Genomic DNA, 8,991 nt, shown 5'->3' on the forward strand with positions numbered 1-8,991 from the left:
TGTTTTTATGGGATCTTTATGGATTGTGATAAAGATCAAGACATTGACATTCGAAGTCATCACTAAGGACTGAGATAAATATACCCATAAATACCGATCTATTTATTTGAAACAAGCAATGAAAGGCAAATGTCGGCGGTCCCCACTTTATAAAACACTAAACCTATCCTGCCTAATCGGATGAGAATTGCACCCTCTAGAGGCTCAGGAAGTCAATATCCCAGATCGGTTTATATGGCAGCTATATCAGGTTATGTACCGATTTGCGCCATACTTAGCACAGTTATTGGAATTCATAACAAAACGCTTCATCCAAAATTTCAGTCAAATCGGATGAGAATTGCGCCCTTTAGAGGCTCAAGAAGTCAAGACCCAAGATCGGTTTATATGGCAGCTATATACAAACATGTACCGATTTGGCCCATTTACAATCCCAACCGACCTACACTAATAGGAAGTATTTGTGCAAAATTTCAAGAGGCTAGCTTTACTCCTCCGAAAGTAAGCGTGCTTTCGACAGACAGGCGGACGGACATGGCTAGATTGACTTAAAATGACATGACGATTAAGAATATTTATACTTTATGGGGTCTCAGACGCATATTTCGGGGTGTTACTAACAGAATGACGTAATTAGTATGCTCCTATCCTATGGTGGAGCGTATAAAAATGGGTCAGCAGAGGAACAGCTAAATGAGTTGTACTGTCTCCTCTACTTTGAAATATAGTCATAACAAGTAAAAGCGTGCTAAGTTCGGCCGGGCCGAATCTTATATACCCTCCACCATGGATCGCATTTGTCGAGTTCTTTTCCCGGCATCTCTTCTTAGGCAAAAAAGGATATAAGAAAAGAGTTGCTCTGCTATTAAAACGATATCAAGATATGGTCCGGTTCGGACCACAATTAAATTATATGTTGGAGACCTGTGTAAAATTTCAGCCAATTCGTATAAGAATTGCGCCCATTGGGGCTCACGAAGTAAAATAGAGAGAACGATTTATATGGAGTCTGTATCGGGCTATAGACCGATTCAGACCATAATAAACACGTTTGTTGATGGTCATGAGAGGATCCGTCGTACAAAATTTCAGGCACATAGGTTTATATGGCAGCTATATCAGGTTATGAACCGATTTGAACCATACTTGGCACAGTTGTTGGGTATCATAACAAAACACGTCGTGCGAAATTCCATTCCATTCGGATAAGAATTGCGCCCTCTAGAGCCTCAAAAATCAAGACCCAAGATCGGTTTATATGGCAGCTACATCAGGTTATGGACCGATTTAAACCATACTTGGCACAGTTGTTGGGTATCATAACAAAACACGTCGTGCAAAATTTCATCCCAATCGGATAAGAATTGCGCACTCTAGAGGCTCAAGAAGTCAAGACCCAAGATCGGTTTATATGGCAGCTATATCAAAACATGGACCGATATGGCCCATTTACAATACCAACCGACCTACACTAATAAGAAGTATTTGTGCAAAATTTCAAGCGGCTAGATTTACTCCTTCGGAAGTTAGCGTGCTTTCGACAGACAGACGGACGGACGGACGGACAGACGGACGGACAGACGGACGGACATGGCTAGATCGACATAAAAAGTCACGACGATCAAGAATATATATACTTTATGGGGTCTCAGACGAATATTTCGAGTAGTTACAAACAGAATGACGAAATTAGTATACCCCCCATCTTATGGTGGAGGGTATAAAAATATATGATTATCTCTGGATGAAAAAGGTGTAAAAGTGGTCGCATATACTGATGACGTGCCTATTGCGGTTAGGAGAAGTTTCAGGAAACTCCACGTGGACAGCGACGTAGGCTACCGAAAGTGGCCCAGGTGTAAATTCGTGCAAGATAGATGTAGTTAATATCAGCAGGAGATGCAAAGCTACGTTCAGTGGCACCTCTCCTTGGGGGAAGAGAATGTTTCTTTTATTGAAATTGTACTTCAAATACAACATGTTGGAAACGGCAGGAAAGGAAACTTGCCTTTATCCCCTGCAAGAGATCCATTGTCAAAAGTTGGTGGTTTAGAACCAGCGCGTCATGCATAGGGTATGTACTGCAGTTGTCAGACCTTTAATGCTATATGGTGTTGGGGTCTGGTGGACGGCCCTTCAAAAGTAGGTGGTTCAAAGTTCAGCCAGATCCAAAGGATGGCAAGTTTGTGCATTACAGCCGCACGAAGGGCGACACCATCAGATGCAATGAAATTAATGCTACACCTTATGCCTCCTGATATTTTGGCTAGACAAATTGCTGTGACCACTATGTCAACCTTGATACAATGTCTGATGTTCCAGGCAGTGCGGTTTACACCCTACACCATTTTGATAAAAAAAAAACACTGTACGACTATTCCTGATAGAACCCATTAGAACTCCAATATACCTGGTTATAGAAATAACATAGTCTTCTATAGGGATGGTTCAAAAACTAGACAACAAGGTGGGTTTAGGGGTGTGATCTGAAGAACTTGGACTGGTCATATCGAGAAGGTTACCCGGCAACTGTAATGTGTATCAAGCGGAGATCCCTGCAGTTAAGAAAGTGGTTGAATGGCTAAGGTATAATGTCATAACGACGATTGGCATAAATATATTCTCAAGTAGCCAGGCAGCTATAAAATCCCTGGAGATCATATTTCTGAATTCAAAAACCGCCCTCCACTGTCGAAGATCCCTCAAAAAGATGGCTGAGCAGTTCAAAATTCACCTGTTCATGGTGTCGGACCACAGAGATATTCCTGGGAATTGTAGAGCAGACGTGGTTGCGAGACTAGGAACTATCTTACACATTCCAGGGAAACTGGCCTCCAGCGACATGTAAGCACCACCGTCAGGATCAGGCCCGAAGGGCAACGAATGACAGACGGTCACAAAGAGAGGATGTGTACATTCCAAAATTATGCTGCAGACGTCTCAGTCAGTGTGCCCGTCATGACAGGTCACTGTCTGAACGGAAAAAATGCTGAAAGACTGAAGGTTACCAGTAACGACTTTTGCCAAAGCTGTTAAGACGTCGATTGAGAAGAGACTATAGAACACCTGTTATGTGATTGTACCGCGCTGGCAGTCAGAAGGGGTTTTACTTTAGCTTTTCATTTCTTTGAAAACTTCTGTGATTTAGCGGATGTAAACATTCGCTAATTTTTGGGCATTTTAAAGCGATCTGGATAGTTCAACCATAGGAACTAGAAGCCATGCTCCGTCTCCTGTTCCTATTTCGATTTTTATTTGGTGTGGAGTCCCAGGTTTAGAATAAAATCTATAATATTTGATCATATTCTCCTTTCCTCAAAATGTAACACCAATGATGAGACCGGTATCTACATGTCAATATGTGGTTTAAAACACAACAGGAGCTGTTATCTAGCGATGTCCGTCTGTCGAAAGCACGCAAACTTTCGAATGAGTAAAACTAGCCGCTCGAAATGTTGTACAAATACTTCTTTATGGTGTAAGTCGTTTGGGATTGCAAATGTATTGATATAGCTCCATATAAACCGATCTCACGAATTGACTTCGTGAGCTCCATAACACTGCAATTGTTATTAAATATGGCTGAATTTTGTTTTTATGGGATATTTATGGATTGTGATAAAGATCAAGATATTGACATTCGAAGTCATCACTAAGGACTGAGATAAATATACCCATAAATACCGATCTATTTATTTGAAAAATACCTGTTCCTGTGGTTTTACAATAGACGAATACGGCTAAGTGATGGCAGACTGCCACTTAAACCTAACCTAAGCTAAAAATAACATATACAGCTATCGGCAAAAGTATTTTGACAAGCAAATTTTCAAAGAGTTTATGTTTAAGTGAGTCTGATGGCAGACTGCCACTTTAACCTAACCTAACCTACAACAATCATATACAACTTTCGACAAAATTATTTTGAGAACCAAATTTTTTAACTTTTTTGCAAATTAGAATTAATTTTGTATGCCCTCCACCATAGGATGGGGGTATACTAATTTCGTCATTCTGTTTGTAACTACTCGAAATATTCGTCTGAGACCCCATAAAGTATATATATTCTTGATCGTCGCGACATTTTATGTCGATCTAGCCATGTCCGTCAGTCTGTCCATCCGTCTCTCTGTCGAAAGCACGCTAACTTCCGAACGAGTAAAGCTAGCCACTTGAAATTTTGCACAAATACTTCTTATTAGTGTAGGTCGGTTGGTATTGTAAGTGGGCCATATCGGTCCATGTTTTGATATAGCTGCCATATAAACCGATCTTGGGTCTTGACTTCTTAAGCCTCAAGAGTGCGCAATTCTTATCCGATTGGAATGAAATTTTGCACGACGTGTTTTGTTATAATATACAACAACTGTGCTAAGTATGATTCAAATCGGTCTATAACCTGATATAGCTGTCATATAAACAGATCTTGGGTCTTGACTTCTTGAGCATCTAGAGGGCGTAATTGTTATCCGATTTGCCTGAAATTTTGTACGACGGATCCTCTCATGACCATCAACATACAACACGTATGTCTGAATCGGTCTATAGCCTGATACAGCTCCCATATAGATCGATCTCTCTATTTTACTTCTTGAGCCCCCAAAGTCGCAATTCTTATTCGAATTGGCTGACATTTTACACAGGTCTCCAACATATAATTTAATTGTGGTCCAAACTGGACCATATCTTGATATCGCTCTAATAGCAGAGCAAATCTTTTTTTATATCGTTTTTTGCCTAAGAAGAGATGCCGGGAAAAGAACTCGACAAATGCGATCCATGGTGGAGGGTATATAAGATTCGGCCCGGCCGAACTTGGCACGCTTTTACTTGTTTCTGGTTTAGCTGAGTATGCACCTCAAGCGAAATTTTCGATTGCAGCCAAGACATTTATGTCGCCACTGAAAAATAGTTGTGTAGGAAACAAGATGGCGACAAACATCGATTTATAATTTTGTCCGATCTTTAATAATTGTTGGCCAATAAAGTATATATGTGCTATAATTACCCGTTTGATTGGCAAATTAATATATTTCATGTTGCATGAACTATTAAAACGTTCATGTAGTAGCAAGAAAAAATTCATCAATGCCTATTATATAACCCTGTTACGAAAAGATAATTTCATTTGAGCCGCGTACCTGCAAGCTAAATTTTCGGTAACGACACCGGTAATGAAAATATCGTTTAGGAAATGTCAATGCATTTCTTGTGGTAACGTAAATTTTGCCAAAGGTGCATACTGCGCTATTGACGAAAAGTTGTCATAAATGGTAATAAAAATGTATGTACATTTTTGAATAAAAATTAACATGAATTTCTAAATTAGACAATTTGTAACAACTTTTCGTCAAACCAAAAAATTTAAATTCTAATTTGAAAAAAATGTTTTGAGCTAATCTCTTTGTCAAAATACTTTTGGCGATGACTGTATATTGGAGCTTTATCCAAATCTGACCGATTTTGTTCAATTTGGTTAGGCTTCGTGTCTTGAGCAAAAAACATGTGTGTGCCAAATTTGAAGATGATGTGATGAAAATTGCGATCTGTTCTTTGTACATAATATGGACAGACAGACGGTCGGTAAACTTATCATAGGGGTATAACTTCTGCTCCTTTGATATTACAAACAAATTTACTTAATTATAATACCCTCGTCGCAGTAGTCGTGCAGGTTATACAAATAGTGGTGGTGGAGTGTTTATAAGTTTCAACCCGGCCGCTTTTACGCATGACTTACATCTTTTTGACTGTTATGATTATTTTCTCTATACTTTAATCGGTAAGATTTAGAGAGATGCAAAATTGCCCATGAACATTTTATTAATGAACAGGGGCAAACTTCTCTCATATCAATGCTGTCCGATTCAAATTTAAGCTCAATATTAAGAGACCTCCCTTTTATAGTCATATCCGAGCGACGTGCCAAAGTGCGACATCTCTTTGGTGAGGAATTTTTACATGGCTGCCATACCATTTTTCAAATGGCATAGTGCCTCACAAATGTCGCTAGCATAAGGAGGGGAAACCACTACTGAACATTTTTTTCTGGTATTCTCGCCAGGATTCGAACCCAAGCGTTCAGCATCATAGGAGGACATGTTAACCTCTGCGCTACTGTGGCTCCCAAGATTTAGTGATAGCTCGCACAATATACTTTCTTATATGCCCCTAAAAAGTACATTTATCAACCGATTTTTTCAAGACATGCAAATGCTATTTTCTCTTATGATATGTTATAATTCACAAAATAAAAATAATTACTTATCCTTCTCTCCGACTTCGTAATTATAGATTTATTAATTTTTCACTCATTTCACGAGATAATTTTGCAATCATATAGAATATCTAAAAGTATTGAATTTTCCGATTCAAGTTCCTAAATACTTAACTAGAAAATATATATGTAGATATAGCTTATATGCCTTAAATTGTGCTTCTTAAGTCTCTAATCTATGATTACATAAATTTTACAGTGATATCTAAAACTCGTCTAGCGTAAACTAAAAACTTAACATTAAAATGCCTGTTCGGGTTCTGTTTTAGCAGAATCAAGATTTGATTGGATTAGAAAGTTGCTTAAAACAGATGATCCAATAATACAGCAAAACAGCATACTGAAGTTAGAGAGCTTCACTCTCAGGTTCTAGCATTCCCAAACATTTAATTTCATTTCTGCTGGGTTTGTAGGTTTTCAAAATATTTGCACTTGCTCAAAAGCAGCTGATCACCAAAATTGTAATTTTATTTTGTTTGCTTTATTTATGAAATTTGTCGGGACACTTTTTTTTCGACACCTTGGTCCAGCACTTTACTGACTCTGTTGCCATGCAGGGTGGTTACAGCATGATTTGTGAAAATTGCTAACACTTCCCGGGTATGAATTAATAAAAAAAATTGATTCATTTAACAAATAGCAGCAATACAGGCAACACCCACTCGAATTTTTGCTTTAACGCTATTTGAGAGACTCTTGATTTTACTTTGTTAATGTAATGTATTTTTTCGATTTTTTTTTTCACAGAGCAAACACAAAAACTTTAAATATTTATTCTCCCTTTCATGTACTTTTCGCAAATCTTTGTGTACTCCTTCTCGATCATTTCAATTCCGTTTGTTGAAGCTTGTTTTTTTCGTTTGCTTTAGCAGGTGATGCTGAGATATTTGTGTTTGGTATTATTTTTCATGTTTTCTTTGTTTTCAATAATTAAAATTCTCACATAACAAAATAGCAAAAGGCGAAAAATACATTCACAAAACAGCACCAACTCGAACAAAATACTTTAGCTAAATATAACATCAAAATGGAAGACGAGACGTAAAGCAAGCTTAAAAATAGTGGTTTGTAAAAAACCGTTATTACCGTTTTGTTTTCGTAAGCCCCAAGCGCTAAGGGCTTAGAACAGATAGCTCGATGGAATGATTATTTCTCGAACAAACTTGTTTTAATTTTTTTTTATTCCAGGATTATTTCAAATCCCAAATTTTTAGCACTTTCTGGTTGAAGTCACCATCATTTAGTATAGACTTCTTATAATTTGAACTTCACTTCAATATTGGACGCGAACATTTATAGAAACATTTACTGTTAATCGCTCCGAGAGTCTCCCTAAGAGTATAATAACGAAATAAATATAAATTTAAAAAATATACTTGTTTAGTTTGATAACCGAAACACGTCCGTCGTTTATAATTGTCATGAGTTAACTGAATATATTTGGACGATCTCTTTTCTTAATACTTAGCGTTTAGTTTCAGACAGCTGGGTTTGAATGTTTCATGCCTTATTGTTTTGGCTGTGTTTTTTCAGTTTTGTCATAATATATTCATTCAATATTCCATAGAGACATAAAGAGTATGAGAGAGTCGTGTCAAGTGGTATTGGAAAGCCCAACAAAATGAAATAATAAAGAGCGTGCGCAAATGTTAAAAATTAATTTCGTTGGCATTGTGATGGGTTGGTTGTTGTTTTTATTGTTCTGTAAATAAAAATATTTTAACGCTATCAAACAACAACAATGAGAGACCATGGATACTCGTCTCATTTACAAAGTAACAAAAGCTCTTGCTCCCATTGCAAAAGCTTTTTCTTGGACTCTGTGCTCCCACCCGTTCTCTATTTACGATCAATTTGACGTTATATACACCCCATCACCTGCCCCATACACACACATACACATCACTTCAATATGATCGTAAATGTTTCCCATATCTGGTTTTAAACATAATGCTGTGCTATTTCATAAGCCAGTGTTGCCACAGTAATTTATATTAATGTGATAAAAATTTATTTGATAAAAAAAAGCTATAAAATACGACGCCTTCCTCAACTCATGTTGCATATCACACTACATCACAAAGATAAAATCGTAAGGAAAAATAAATGTCGGACGTAGCAGATTTATTTTATATATATACCAATTAAGGTCATCTATATACTACTCCAAAGCCCTTTTTCAAACAAATTGGGTAAAAATGGTGGGGTCCTGGGGTTGATATGAGAATTTAAATATATATATAGTCGAAATTTGGAACAGGTGTGGAAGGACATAAAAGTTGTACCTAAATCAGATAAAAACATGTAAAAACATTAAGTTTGATTTTGGTATTAACTTTACTTTTGCTCTAAGAGGCTTAGTTGAGGAGATATGGCCAAGAAAAAAACTAATTTTTGGCCAATTTTCATCAAAATTTAAAAATTTTCGAGGTGATCACAAATAAACCTAATTTTAGCTTTACAAGGCTTAGTTAGAAGATACGGGTATTTGAAGTTTTGCAAGTAAAAAATTCAGTTTTTGGCCGATTTTCATCAAAATTTAAAAATTTTCAAGGTGTAATTTCTATTTTTTGAATGTGGAGAGGCTTAAGAACTCTAGGGGTTCCAGAAATTATATCGGTTTATATTTATATCGTTTTTGCCTATGACAGGGTAAACTATCACAATATTTTAAAATTCCTCTTTAATATTTTTCCCGCCACCATCAAATATTT

General features: G+C 37.0%; 1 protein-coding gene across 3 annotated transcripts in view; it reads right to left on the reverse strand.

Annotated features, from left to right (window-relative positions):
* The window catches only part of LOC106090537 (dual oxidase maturation factor 1), a 273,000-nt gene extending 265,304 nt beyond the window's left edge, over positions 1 to 7,696 (reverse strand). For all 3 annotated transcript variants that reach the window (XM_059364202.1, XM_059364200.1, XM_059364201.1), the window contains exon 1: positions 7,364 to 7,696. The gene's annotated coding sequence lies outside the window, so the exon portion shown is untranslated. The remainder of the gene's footprint in view (positions 1 to 7,363) is intronic.
* Positions 7,697 to 8,991: the final 1,295 nt, after the last annotated feature.

This window comes from Stomoxys calcitrans, chromosome 3, assembly GCF_963082655.1.
Source record: "Stomoxys calcitrans chromosome 3, idStoCalc2.1, whole genome shotgun sequence".
In the NCBI taxonomy this organism is placed as follows: domain Eukaryota; kingdom Metazoa; phylum Arthropoda; class Insecta; order Diptera; family Muscidae; genus Stomoxys; species Stomoxys calcitrans.